Source organism: Panthera onca, chromosome B3, assembly GCF_046562875.1.
Source record: "Panthera onca isolate mPanOnc1 chromosome B3, mPanOnc1 haplotype 2, whole genome shotgun sequence".
NCBI lineage: Eukaryota > Metazoa > Chordata > Mammalia > Carnivora > Felidae > Panthera > Panthera onca.
In genome coordinates this window covers 85,094,745-85,110,508 of record NC_138344.1, presented here as the reverse complement: position 1 = coordinate 85,110,508, position 15,764 = coordinate 85,094,745, and the positions used below count along the sequence as shown (strand labels likewise).

Below are 15,764 nucleotides of genomic sequence, written 5' to 3'. Positions count from 1 at the left end.
GAAATAACTTCTTTCCTTCTTTCGATTAAACTAAACCTAATATTTCATGTCCATCTAATGATATATCTTCTTCAAGGAAATTTTCTTAACTCACTTAACACTTATCTTTCCCTTAATTTCACCTACCTTTTTGATTTTATTTTGTGGCCTATAAACCATTCACTGGAATGATATGATAGTCTGCCTCATCCTCCAGTTGTTTCATGGAGCCCAGACCTATGTTTCCTGACAAATTATAGCCTCCTTGGGGGCTAAAGAAGAAATAAGTCCATAAACAAATGAGTGAAGAATAAAAGTTTATCCTAATGCTCCATATAATATTCTCTTACATTTCTTCCTTTGAAGAAAGTTATCATCCATCAATATCCTTCTCGTCCTACAACTAGAAAAGGAAGCAACACTCAAATCTGGCTTGAACAGAGAATGAATTAAAAGAGTTGCCATCTCCAGTCCTTTCTAGATGAGTATAGAACTCATTAGTATACTAAGTAAGTCTGGCCTTTCTCCTTCTGAGCACATGAGGGGACTATCATTCTTGATCCCATTTGAAGTTAGCATGGCCATATCCTTTGCATTAGTCAAGTAATGTGATCAGAGGTAACAAAACATCACTTTTAGGGAGAAGCTTTAATATTTTGTGCTTATTTTCCATTTTACTTTTTCTTTTCCACAGTAATTGTGAAACAGTGTAGGTAGACCCCCTCTTCAGCCAGAGTCTCTAAATGAGGATAATGTACAGGAGAGTCCCCAGCCAACTAATGATGTACACGTAAACAGGAGCAAGAAACAAAAACTTGTCATGTTTTAAGGCACTAAGGTTTACTACATCAGACTATGCCTGATGTAGTAGCTTACTTAGGTCAATATGGGAATCAATGTCAAGATATGAGAAGACTGAAAAACAGAATGACTAAATTAAAGCATCTTAAAATATAATCCATAAATATATAAAATTAGGCATTTCACTTTTTAATCTGCTGGGTAAAAAATCAAGCTAAATAGATCCTTCAAACGTCTTCTTACTGAATTGTCTACAATTTCTTTTCTTTCTCGTCTTTGGTATCCATCATACTTTCAAACTCTATACATTATTTTAAAATTTTATACTGACCACAGACTCTACTAAATGTTAACCACCACAAAATTTAGTGTTAGATTTCCATAACTTTTATATATGTAATATTTCTCATTGAATATTAAAATATCATTTGTATCCTTGTAGATACAGCTACAAAATGATACGCATATTTTGGGCATTATTTTGCTGTTGGTATTGTCCAGGGTGTCAAAATAAGAAATCATAGATCTAGCTTTATTCATCTACTTACAAGTTTCTTTTATTTAGTTATAGCATAAGTACACACTTTAAAATTTTTATTGTTTTATTATCCTTGTTTCAAAAAAGAATATATAGCTCAAGTTTCAAATATGACATATGATAACTTACTGAGTATGCTTATTTTGTTTTTACTTCTATTCTTTTTTATATACTAAGATTCTGACAGATGCATTCCCCTCTGACTACATTCTTCACCATACATAAGTACTATATAGTTAGGAATAATGAAATTTAAAAAGCACAATGAAAGAACAGCACAACTGTTTTTTATTTCTCACTCTTGAGGACTCATCGCAATATTTCCTGCTCCATATTCAGTTTGAGAGCTTCTGAGTAGTATTCTCAGAATTCTGATCTTTTGGAAAGAATAATGATTCAATTAGGGTTTTTTTTTAATCATGATGATTACTTTATGATAATGATCTTATATAGCTAAGATGTTGCACTTATATTGCACTTAGATGCAGCATTTCATTTTAGCAAATTCCAAGAATCATCCATGACTTTATTATTGTACCTGATTTTTATAAGTTCTTTATCCAAGAACCTCTTCATTCTCAATTGAAATGGGGATGCTATTTGATAAAGTGCAGTGATAACCAGTAGCAGCTGAAAAACATGACAAAATGAAGAATATCAGAACTATTTGAAAGCAAACCAAAAATTCCCATTTGTAGTCTTCAGAATCCACCCTGGAACTGGTTCAGAAACCTGTCATTCACAGGTGCCTCACAATTCCCTTTAAGTTTCATTGGAGAAATCTAGACTTTAGTAACATATTTGATATAAAGCATTAGTTTCCTCCAACAATAAACACAGGGAACTATGGCTATACCACTATCACCATTTCTAATAACATCCTGCTAGCTTAAAACTGAAGCTGGCCAAATTGCTGACAATTTCATCTTCATTCACTGGAGTGGCGAGACATGGATAGAAATAGCATTTAAAATGAATTGTTTATTAGAGTGATTAAAGAAAAAAGTTTATTTTGTAAAAAGATTAACTATTTTTTCTTTTGCCATCCCCATGTAAGGTATTCAATTTATCGATGTTCATTCAACCAATATTTATTGAACCCTATGTTATAGAAATGAAACCCATGGCATTGCACAGAAGTAAAAGGCAGGTTAAGATATGTATCATAGGAGCAGCACAGACAATGCTGGTTCTCTCAAGAGAGCTTCCAGTTACAGGGGCCAGAGAATGTTTGGTATGAGAGATGAGTCTTAAAAAATAGGGGAGATTAAAAAAAAAAAGTAGGCGAGATTTTAGTTGGTATAAATGGGAATAATAAAACGACAAAATACAGGGCGCCTGGGTGGCTCCGTCGGTTAAGCATCCGACTTCAGCTCAGGTCATAACCTCATGGTTTGTGGGTTTGAGCCCCACATCAGGCTCTGTGCTGACAACTCAGAGCCTGGAGCCTGCTTCAGATTCTGTTTGTGTCCCCCTCTCTCTGTCCCTCCTCTGCTCACACTCTGTCTCTGTCTCTCAAAAATGAATAAACATTAAAAAAAAACCAGACAAAATGAATCCAAGAGGACAATATGGGTGACAAGGAAATAAGTATACCATAGTAATTGCAGAGCACTTATACAAAAGGTAAGTATGAAAATGGGATGGTTATAGTCAGCAGGGTCAGAATTTTAGTTGTTGATGATGGTGATGGGTTTCAGAGAGGTGTGTTTAGATATAATGAAGTTGTCCTTCTTTGAGAGAGCTGAATCACTTTCAAAGAGGAAGAAGAAAGGAATGGTAAGAAGAGTTTAGCCCTGGAAATAAAAAAACAAAACCAAAACAAAACTCCTCTTTCTTTGCAATAGGAAACCATCCTTCTTTACTAAGAACATCCAAGGTCAAAATTATCTATTGTGCCCTTCCTTTCTGTACCCCTCCTCTATGTGAAGTATCTCAGGCCCTAGACCTATCTTTTCATCAACACATAGATTCATTTCAACAGTTATTGAGCACCTACTATGTGCCAGGAACAAGCATAGAGCCCGGCACATGGTTGATAACAAAAGTTTGCTGCTTGAAGGTAGAGATAAGGAAAAATTAAACAGCACTAGTTACCTGTAAATTTCTCAGTAAAGTTGGATGGATATTATCTGGTGAGAATGGAAAAGGTAAGTAGTGAATTAGATGTGTGAGCAGAAAGATCTGAAGCACCTTCTAAGGGAAGTGTGCTGGGGAATAAATGGGAGATCAATATCAAGATTGTTAAGCAGCAATGAGAACCCAGTTGGAGTAGTTTAGATTGATTTTGCAGTGGGCCAGGGGTACACATAGTATTATGACGTTCTCCAAGAATACTATTTGAACAAAATTCTCTATTGGACAGGAAAAGGATCAGGGAAACACATAGGGTAGGGTAGGGTAGTGACTAAAGATGAGGGCATGGCAGAAAGATAGGGGTTTAATAAATGCAAAATGCAGCTTCTCATTTCCCTATAAGCAAGCCCTGTCTCCTCCAAATAACATGGTGTTACATGATATTTCTCTCATATTCTTAACCCATAAAAAATGAATTAGAATTATATTGTAAACTAAAATCACATTTTAACATGACTTCTGAAATAGCTGATTAGTAAACTAGTCTTAGAATTGTTTTATTTATATATGAATGTCCACAGAAGTGTCCTCTTATGATAAACTTCTATACTAAACTTTCATAAAAATATACAAGTATTAAATGCAAGATGTAATAAAATTAATATTAAATAAATAACATTTACTTTACCATTGTGAGATTTTGGCAATCCCATACTATAAGCCTTAGAAATCATTTTTTAAAAATAAATTGGAGGTCCTTCCAGAGGACATTAAATCTACACAAAGTAAAGAACAGCCTCTACTGGTTTAGCTATTAGCACATTCATTTATGCTGCTCATTGTCTAGTCAGAATTTATATATCCCATGTGTCTGCATATCTGAAATGACCATAAGAAAATATGGCAAAACTGCATTAGCTTATTAAAAAGTGATAGGATTGAATACATCACAATTCTAAAACTCTATGGCAGAATTAGTATCTTTTATTTTAAATCAATTTTCTGATACCTGGATTTTCTTCAGTTTAGAGGGGTTCCTAGTCTAAGATGGACAGAAGCTGACTGATTCTGGCTATTTTCAATTCCTCTCGTTCAGAAGCCAGGTAGGTAGTCCAAATAAGCTATTATGCAGTGGTCAGAAAAACATCATTCAAGAACTAAAAGGCTCTTCAGTATATGGAGTATTTTTCCTTTGGGAACCCTGAAATTCTCAGGATAGAGCTAGGTACACACCAGACACTCAAATACTTGTGTGACTAGACTCCATAACACCCAAGGATGGATCTGTATCTCCTGTTCATAGCTGGATCTCCATTGCCTACCAAAGCGTCAGATACATAATTGGTACTGAGGAGGAAGGAAGCCATGAGGTCCAGAAGTAGTTCAATTGTAAGTAATAACATTCTCCTGGGCAATATTTTGAAAGGGTCAGGCACTGAAGAAAACATCTGCACTTTAACAACTGTGTTAATAATAGCACATGTTATTAAATACCAAAAGACTTTGAAACTACTCACATAAAAAAAAATTTAGAAAATTGCATTCAAATTATAGATAATCTACATATGAAATCCCTTGCAGTTAATGTGTTGCTTAATAAACACACGTTTGTGGGGTGCCTGGGTGGCTCAGTTGGTTCAACGACCAATTTCAGCTCAGGTCATGATCTCACGGTGTGTGAGTTCGAGCCCCGCGTCGGACTCTGTGCTGACAGCTCAGAGCCTGGAGCCTGCTTCAGATTCTGTGTCTCCCTCTCTCTCTGCCCCTCCCCCGCTCATGCTCTGTCTCTCTCTGTCTCAGAAATAAATAAAAACATTAAAAAAAAATAAACACACGTTTGTTCCTGTAAATTTGGTATTTTCTTCCCCCGTGATTTAACTAACTCACCTTTTAGAGAAAGTTGTAAAACTGTATTTTAAATCTCAATAGTTTTATCTTTTTTTTTTTTTTTTTTTGAAGGGGATACTGCTGTTGCCTGGGTACAAGAGCAGGAGGTAAAACCAGCTTAAGGGGCTTTGTTTATTATCATCATGGTAAGAGTTCAAAGCAATAACAAAAAAGGTAATATAGTTTATTATCCTCAGGGAGATTTTCGAAGTGTTCTGCTACCCCATTTGTATTGACAAAAATAAATTAGATGAAATTGACCGAAAAGAGAGCTCTCTATAGGAAGAGTTCAAAAGATGAATTATATTACCCTTCAGTTATTGCTAATAACAATAATTTAGCTTACTACTTCATTTTATAGTTTACAACATGCTTTCACTTACTCTGTCTCAATTGATTTGAACAACTTATAAGTTAAGTCATGCAGCGAATACTAGACCATTGATTTTTTTCCCCCTATTTCCTTGATTTTTCAAGCAATTCAGTCATCACAGAAAATTATAGGAAAAATTGTCAGGAAAGTATACCAAAAAAACCTACTCTAAACCAATCACAGTTAATATTTTGGTGAATTTCCTTTCAGTCTTTTTTCTATGCATTATTCCAGTATTCGAGTTAACAATCTATACAGTTTATTATCCTATCTTTTTCTTTTGACATTATAACAACCATGTTCCCATTTTGTTTGAGTCTTTAAGTATCATTTGACTAAATGCACAAGATACTTCTAGTTTTTAAACATGTATAAATAGAAGGGTACTTGGGTATCTTTATGCTCAAAACTTTTTTATTTTTTTTAAGTTTATTTATTTATTTTGAGAGAGAGAGCACAAGCAAGGGAGGGGCAGAGAGAGGGAGACAGGGAGAGGGGAGAGAGAGAATCCCAAGCAGCCTCTGCATTGCTAGCATAGAGCCCGACACAGAGCTTGAACTCACAAGTGGCAAGATTATCACCTGAGACAAAACCAAGAGTTAGATGCTTAACCAAGAGTTGGAGACACTCAGGCACCCCAAAACTCTGTGTGTTTTAGAATAATTTCTTAGAATAGATGGCAAGATTACATTTACCAAATACTAGAAGCAGCCACAGGATTAGAAGGGATTTGATTTTATGTAGTCAATGTTCTTGCCTTTGAGAACAATCCTATTTTTACAATCCTAAAAAAATCTATAAAAAGTTTTCCTTGCATCCCCCTTAAATGTTAAAGACAGAAGCCCTCAAATGTGTTTTCATTTTCTCATCTCACTACGTTCTCTGGTGAAGATAGAAAACAGCTAGTTGCTATCTTAGTACAATAAAATATTAAATGAATATATTTAATATGTTCAAAGAGATAAAAGAGATCAACGAACAAATAAAAACAGATGATAAAACACACAATTACTTAGTAGTTAAGAAAAATAACCAGACATTTTAGAAATAAAAACTATATTTTATATTAAAAAAACTCAGAAGATGGGCTAAATAGCAGACCAAATATAAATGAAAAGTAAATTAATGAAGGAAGATGGAACTGAGGAAAGCCCCTATCACCAAGATATAAGAAAAAATATAAAAGATGGGGTGCCTGGGTGGTTCAGACGGTTAAGTGTCCGACTTCAGCTCAGGTCATGATCTCCCAGTTCGTGAGTCTGAGCCCTGTGTCGGGCTCTGTGCTGACAGCTCAGAGCCTGGAGCCTGCTTCAAATTCTGTGTCTCCCTCTCTCTCTGCCCCTCCCCTGCTTGCTCTCTGTCTCTTTCTCTCAAAAATAAACATTAAAAAATTTTTTTAATTAAAAAAATTTAAAAAAGAAAAACAAAATATAAAAAAATGACATTCATATTACATATTTTCAGGAGGAAAAAATAGAATGGTAGGTGGGCAATATGTTAAAGTAAAATGAGTAGCAATTTGGCAGAATTTTAAAATTTTGTCAAATGCTGATCAAAATTAAGTTAAAAAAAAACTCATATCTGAACCCATGGTGAAGCTTGTGACAAGTAAAGGATATTGACAAGCTTCCACAGAGAAAACACAGAATACTGTAAAAAATGAGAAAATACTGTCATTAGATTGCTCATTAGTAACACTGGTACTAGGAAAACAAACAAATACAAGACCAGAAAAATACTTTCAAGGTATTGAGGAAAAAGAAAACAAAACTTGGAACCTAGAAACCTTTGACAGGTCAAACTATCACTCAAGAATGATGACAAAATAAAGACTTTTCAGGCATACAGAAAGTTTAACGCTCACAGATCTTTGCTTTAAGATGTTTGGAGAAGTGGACTTGTAATTGTAGTTCTTGAAGCAAACTTAGTAGCAGAACCACTTTTTTAAGTGGTGTTAAATCAGAGTCAGAGAATGAACTTCTAAGAACAGTAGAATATTAGAGGTCGAGTCATTGTCAGGGACATCTGGGAATTATCTGTGCTTTGACCAACACCTTCTCCCTCCCTTATGAAAATGTAGCCCTGATAGTACTAATGGCTTAGCATAAATTTGGCTTTCCCAGTTCTGGAGGATGTTACCTGTGCCGAGTGTCACAACCACTGCATGAACTATAAGGGAATCAAAAGGCCTAATTATAGCAGTGGCAGACCGCTACATCTGACCAAGGGGCAAGATTTATCCTCCCACTTAAATGACTAGGTGGGGGGTGGGGGGTGGGAAGCAAAAACACAAAAAAGAAGCAACCGTTTTTTGGATATTGGATAATAGAAAGTATAGAACTGTCATCCCTGAGGGAAAGGAAACAAACAAGTTGAGCCCAGTAATTGTACAAGTTTGCTGCCTATAGACAGTTTCCAGTCTGCAGGTCAGGGAGATGGAATGCAAGTAAAGTCTTGGTCTCACTGGGTTGAAGAGACAGCAATCAGTTTGCAGAGTCAAGGCAGTTAAGAGTCTGTGGGACAGAGTATCAGAGAAAAGGGAGCTCTGCAGAGAGAGTTCTGGAGATCTATAGAGGGGTATCCTAGAATCTTTGAGTATTGATCCAGGTACATGTGAGAGGAAAGTACTCAAGACTTGAAACTAATAGGTAGAACAATTCCCAGTGCTCATTAGAGGGCTGGGGATAAGAATAGTTTGTTTTCACCAACAAGAGTGAAAAGCTCTTGCAATGCAAGGAACATTAACTAGAACACTGAGAATAGGTACTACCTTCGTTGTGGGGCTAAATTAGCCCTGACCTACGGCTATTCCAAACTTGCCAAGACAAAACTTAAAACCAAACCTCAAAAGCAGCTTATTACATGTAATTTAACTGCATTTCAAAATAAAACACTATTTAAGTGAATGCTTCAAATTCCATAAACCAACAATGTAAAATTTATGTAATATTTATGTAAAATGTCTGGTAACCAAAAAATCAGGAAAATGTGACTGATAACCATAAGAAAATCAGTAGAAACAGACACAAAATTAAGAGATGATGTAACTAACAATGATATGTGACATAGCTAATATACTCTGTATATTTAAGAAAATATGAGGAAACATGACATGATGAGGAGAGATATGGAGGATATAACAGTGACTCAAATGGAACTTCTAGAGAAGTACAATATAAGAAATGAAAAATACAATGCATGGGATTTAGAACAAATTAAACACTTCAGAGATAATGCCAGCGAACTTGAAGACACAACAACAGCAATTATCCAAACTGAAGCACCAAGAGAAAAAGACTGGAAAAGAAATGAATAGACTTCTGAGATAATACTAGGTGGCCTAACAGATATATAGGTAGAATCCCAAAAGGAAAATAGAGAGAAGAGGTAATAGAAAAAAAAAATATTTGAAGAAATAAAATTTAAAATTTCCCCAATTGATGAAAAACTACAAACCCACAGACCCAGGAAGTTCAATGAACTCCAAGTAGAATAAAAACAAGGCACAGCATAAACAAAGTTGCTGAAAACCAGCTATAAAAAGAAAAATGTTAAAAGTAGCCAAAGGAAGAAAGAGATATACACAGCAAACTTCTCAATAAACCATGCAAGCCAAAAAATAATGGAGACACATCTTTAAAGTACTGAAAGACAAAAATACTCAAGATTTTTTTGTCCAGCAAATATATTAAAAGCTGAAAGCTCAATAATAATTTTGTGTGTGTGTAGATTTTCCTGACTATTCTTGTCTGTTTATTTTTCCACATTAACTTTACTTTTTTAAAGATTTTTTTTATGTTTATTTATTTTGAGAGAGAGAGCTAGCAAGCAGGGGAGGGGCAGAGAGAGAGAGGGAGAAGGAGAATCCCAAGCAGTCTCTGCACTGCCAGAAAAGCACTCCATGAGGGCCATTCAAACTCATGAACTGCAGGATCATGACCTGAGCCAAGATCAAGAATTGGATGCTTAAGTGACTGAGCCACCCCGGTGCCCCCATATTGACTTTAAAATGAACCTTCCAGGTCCAGAAAAATTTTTGTTCGATATTTGTATTGGGATTGTATCAACTTTATACATTCATATGGAAAGAACTGTCAAGCTCATAATGTTTAATACTTAGCCAAGAATGTAGGTCTTTTAATTTGTTCAAGTCTATTCAGTGTTTCTCATAAGTGTTTTACAATTTTCTTTATATAGATTTTGTACATTTACTGAGAAACAAAAATCTTAAACATTTGGAACTACTGACTTGTAAAAATGAATTAGAAATGAAGACTAACTACCTCTGAAATTAAATTACAAGTCAAAGGGGGAGAAAGTGGGATTGAATTTGTAAAGCTTGATTTATAGGACTTTTTCAAAGAAAAAAATATTTTTAATGTAAAGTATTTATAAAAAAATAAGGTGATTCATAACTATAATAAAATAAAAGAAGAAATGTAAAATGTGTCTTTCCTCTCTTGAATGAGTCATTTTCTTTTACTTAGAGTATCTCTACCAAATGTACCAACCCACATACTGGTTTTTTATTTTATTTTTTTTACCAATTATTAAGAAAAGAGTGTTGAAGACTCCAAATATAATTGTGGATTTATATCTTTCTCCTTTCAGTTCTATTAGTTTTTTCTGATAATATGAAACACTTTTGAAGAACTGTTGTTGCTGCACAAACAATATTGTTAAAGCTTCTTGGTAAATTGACCCTCTAACATTACATATTGCTCTTAGGATACCTACATTGTCTGATATTAAAATAGTCATTTTAATATTTCAAGATTTATTTTTATGGATACTTGCATGGTATTTTTTTCATCTTTTAACCTTTAAGCTATCTCTGTCTTATATTTAAAGTGAGTTTCTTTCAGTCAGAATATAATTAGAACTTAATTTTTAATTAGCCTGTAAATTTGAGTTTATATCATTTACATTTAATGTAACTATTAATATGGTTGAATTAAAAACTATTACCGTGTTAGTTATTTTCTATTTGCTCCATCTTTTTTGTTTCTTTTTTTCTGACATTTTAAAATTAATTATTTTATAATTCTTTCATATTTCCATTATTAGCTTATTAATTATATTTCTTTTAAAAATATTTTAGTGGTTACCTTAGGGCCTAAAATTTACATCTTTAATTTATCACAGTCTACTTTCATATAATATTATATTGCACCATGTACAATGGAGAAACCTTACAAGTGTACACTTACAATTGCTCCCTCCCAATTTTTGTTATACATTCCTTTTATATATGCTATATCCACAATAAATTTGCCATTATTTTTGTTTTGGATAGTTATCTTTATAACAAATAAAAATAAGGAAAAGATGTCTTTTATATGTTACTTTATTTTAACTATTGGTTAAGGTCTTCATTTCATTGTGTAGACACAAATTTCTTTCTGGTATTGTGGTATTTTTGCCTTAAAGAGTTTTTTAACATTTCTTATAATGTAGGTCTGCTGTACTATAGGAACTATATTTTGTTTACATAAAAACAATCTTTATTTACCCTTCATATTTTTTTTAGTGTTTATTTTTGAGAGAAAGAGAGACGGAGCACAAGCAGGGGAGGGGCAGAGAGAGAGGGAGACACAGAATCTGAAGCAGGAGCCAGACTCTGAGCTGTCGGCACAGAGCCCAGCATGGGGCTCGAACTCACAGATAGAGAGATCATGACCTGAGTCAAAGTCAGATGCTTAACCGACTGAACCACCCAGGTGCCCCTCCTTCATATTTGAAATAGAGATGTGGAACCTAATTTCTCTCCTCTTGAGTATGAGCCAAACATCATAACTTGCTATAACAAATAGAATCAGATGGAAGTGGCACTGTGTGACTTGAGAGACTAGGTCCTAAAAGGCACTATGACTTCTGCTTTCTCCCCAGTGAGTGAAAGAACCACCAAAGCCACTCCTGAATTTCTGACCCAAAGAAACTAGGAGACAAGAATTTTTTGTTGTTGTAAGCCACTAAATTTGGGGGTAATTTGTTATATAGCAGTATACAATCAATACTGGAGTTGCCTGGTTTCTTGGATCTGTCGTTTGATGCTTTCATTATTTTTTGGAACTTTCTCAGTCATTATCTCTTGAAATGTTTCTTCGGCCCCAATCTCTCTCTATTCTCCTTTAGGGATCCCAATTACATGTGTATTAGACTGCAAGATGCTGTACTACAGTGCTTTGATGCTCTGTTTGCAGTTTTAAACACTTGCCAAATCAGCCTAATCACATCCCTGCCTCTTAAGACACCAGTCCCAGCTGAGCACCATCTCCTTCTCTGAGGAACTCCACAGGAATGCTCCCCTAAGCTCTAAATCTTAATAATTCCAAACTCTTCACTTTGTTTCCCCAGCCCTAGAGGGGTTAGTTGCTTCCTGAATTTGCTAATTGTGATATATTATTGTTTCTTGGTATCTTTTGAGTTAACAATGTACCCTAATAACATTTTTACTAACATTTTCTCTGTTCACGTAACAGGTATGGTTTCTATTTTCTAACTAAATCTTGACTGATTCAGAAATTGTTATGGAGAGTCCCAGGAAACAAATCCTCAAAGGTAGGATTCTGGAATTTGTTTAGTTGTGCCTCGACTTGATCATAGTGTGAACTCCTTGCTAATAGGAAGTGGAATACTGTGACCCATTTCATGACATGGCAACACAATTAGTCAACATTACTCCAACTTGTTTGGCCATGGAAACTTCTGTTGAAAGAAGCATCTTACAGAACTAGTATTCAGCAGAACAAACTCTGGGAAATGCTGGCTTAGCCATCCTTCTCTATTCAGTATATCCTCCCGAAACACACCAAGCATGTTCAAGTTGCTGCTTATGCTTTATCTAAATTGAGAATTTATACTCATCATTTGAGCCTCAATCCATGTTCTATATCAGTTTAGAGCTTCTCCTGACACTGAACCCAAACATTTCCTCAAAGGAATTAACTGGTTGTATTATCTTATACATACTTCTAAAATGATCATTGTCACACTATACCATAGTTGTTTGCTTACATATATACCTAGCCCACTACAATTGGAGCTCTTTGAGAGTCTTTGCCTGATTCATCTTTATATTGCCTATGCTGATCATAGTGTCTGGCACATAGAATGTACAATTAATTGGTATGGCTAACATTCATGAGAATGTTTATGGAGGCTAGCTATATTTATTCATTAAGAAAAATTTGAGCACTTTGAAATTGGCATTATTCTAGAAGAGGATAAACAGACATGCTTTGTTATTTGAAATGAATTTGTATATCATTCTTACTATGAGTTACAATTTCCCCTCAAGTATAGAAGCTTGTGGGGTTTTTTTTCCCATTTACATATCTGTTCACCCTAGATAGGCAAATAAATTCAGCTTAACAAGCATATACTGATTAATTAGTATAGTACCTGACATACAGGTACTATACTGAACCTTAAATACACAAACATGATAAATGGTCATGGCTCAATGGGGAGACAGGCTCATAGTCAAGGAAATTTCAATATCAATATGATAAATACCATAATCAAAAGTATATACAAGTTGCAGGAGCAGTTTAGCAGAAAAGATAAACTCTTCATGAGAATTGAGGGAAGACTTATCAGAGATTTCTGAGCCATAGTTTGAAAGAGGAATAGGAGTTTTATAAACTGAGGCAGGGGCATAAATAAAAAACATGGAGACAAAAATAGTAAAGTTCTAAAGAACTAAAAGCAGTTTCAGGAGCATTAGCACCAGATGGTTTGTGATAGAAAATGAGGCTGCGAATTTAGGCAAAGGCCAGATCATGAGAAGAGACTAAGATGCCATTCTAAGGAACTTGCACTTATCCATCAGGTGATGGGGAAGCAGAGAAGATAAATAACGTTTATTTTTCTTTTGCTGCATTAGTTAAAATTTGTACTATGTACATTGAACAAACATCTGTTGAGCATGTATAATACTACAGGCATTTTGCTGTGCACTGGATTATTGAATGGAGTTGTGCCTTTAAGGCTCTTCATAAAGCATATTTTTGTTGATAAGATGGATAGTCCAGATTTCATTTATACTTTCTATCCTGTCAACTGATTCTCAGCAGAAACTTGCAGGACAGTATTTCTAATTCTGTTGGTAACACAAAGACCAACACTTTGAATCATTTCTGTCAGGCAGCAGATTTTGCAGCATCCCACTTTATAAACTATAATTAGCCTTCTATAATGAGAAAATTATTTTCTTTATTCCCTTTCTAAATGTCATAGCTTTCATCATATTTTTTGTTATACATCACTATCTACATATTTCTATTTAAAGTTAGCCCAAGGAAATCCACATCTTTTCAGCCTATTTAAAATAAATAGAAGAAAATAAGAAATTTCCAAACTGAAGGTAATAAGCATCAGGAAGGAGTAAGAAAGATCCCTGGAAAGTAGGAATAACGCACAAAAGAGTTAAATTCCAACTATTATCTCATTAAGCAGTACTAAGATATAAGTGTAAGTGTGGATATTGAAACAGAGTTAAATAGACAACTTACATAAAAATCAAATGGCTATAAATTCTATAATAGAGGAATAAGGGAACAAGTAAAACTTGAAATTTCAAAATCAGTGATGGCATGGACAGGAATGAGCAGTACCTAATTAAAGATGCTATTCTTATAATATACAAAGCGTGGTCCCAACTGTGTTTCCTACCAGTGTCCTGAATATTGGGGAAAAAACAAAAACAAAAAAAAAAAACAACAACAAAATGTTCACACCTAGATGAAAATAAATGATCTGAAACTGGTTGCTAATTTGTTACAAAACAAAAATTTCTAGTTACGCTCTTATATTCTCCTTGAAAAGAGACCAAAGGCAAAAAATGCTAGCATTGCAAAGAATCGTGAATTTAGGTTAGGTATGGAGATGAGTGCCTTGAATGGGAAGGTTGCTCAATTTGGGATTACACATTGTGAAATCTTTCTCTGGATGTTTCTAGACATAGGCTGGATTATAAATTGTATATCTTGCTGTGAACAAGGAAACAGACAGGATTTCTCAAGATCCTGTCAAGCCTCCTGATCTTTGGAAATGAAAGCCTAATTAAGAGGCTCCCAAGGGACAGGTCAAAGGCATTCTTTTATCCCTACTGCCCCTATTCCACTTTCTTGATGCCTATTCTGCTCTTTTCATTCAGCCTACTCTAAAACTGAAGAATACATATTGTGCAAGTTTCCACCTTTGCTTTCTCTACTGTAGATGCATTAGACTATTAGAATTAAGAATTTTAAATCCCTTATCCCTTATCTCTACACTGATGTGTTTTGTTTTTGAATAGAGCTTAACATTAAAAATTCTTCTAAAATTTGTGTTCTTCAACTGGACAACAAAACTTTTTAATGTTAGACTCTGACTATAAGATTGAAAGTCCTTCAAATATGTTTTAATAAATCTGATGAATAATACTCTGTCAAATTTCAATTCGGATTTGTGCCTTCCTTCTAATTCCAAAGATTGTGTTGCAGGCAATTACTTGGGTTAAAGGGTTAGAATTGTATTGACAGTGTCTCACTTTGAAAGTTTTAGGGTGAGCGTCTCTACAGTATCACCCAGAGAATAGCAGCTGATGCGCGTTTTAAAATTTGACATAATTATTTTGCAGATTTAAAGTAATTAACGTCATTCCCTTGATAGTAAATGAGGCATAGTAAAGCATCTTACTGTTCTTTTCTATCCTCCGCTCCCTCGCATGAAATATTAGTGACGCTAATTTGTGTAAGTTTTAAACAACCCTGTAGATTCTACAAGGTTGTAATGTTCTAAGTATGACAATTCTATGTGAAACAGTTTTCCAATGTTTAGAAGCAGGTGTGGGCACTGCTGTATCCCCGACCTTTCTGCAGACCATTTCACAGCGCCATGTTAAAATTTTAACTTTTAATTTAAAAATTTAACTTCTAAAACTCTAACATTTAACTATGTTTCCTCTTACCATCACTGATAAGCAACATCTAAGAACCAAGACAGTCTTCAGATGCTAACACTCAGTGGACCACAGTTCCAATCACCAACCCAAATACCTTCTGCAACCTCGTTCAGGTCTACAATTCCCCGCTCCCAGTCCTCTGTGTGACGCTATAGCTGCAC

General features: G+C 34.7%; 1 long non-coding RNA gene across 1 annotated transcript in view; it reads right to left on the bottom strand.

Annotated features, from left to right (window-relative positions):
* LOC132669564 (uncharacterized) overlaps positions 1-15,732 on the bottom strand; it is a 72,145-nt gene extending 56,413 nt beyond the window's left edge. The window contains exons 1-2 of the long non-coding RNA XR_009606171.2: positions 15,610-15,732; positions 1,857-1,948 (exon numbers count right to left, since the gene is read on the bottom strand). This is a non-coding gene — a long non-coding RNA (uncharacterized LOC132669564). The remainder of the gene's footprint in view (positions 1-1,856; positions 1,949-15,609) is intronic.
* Positions 15,733-15,764: the final 32 nt, after the last annotated feature.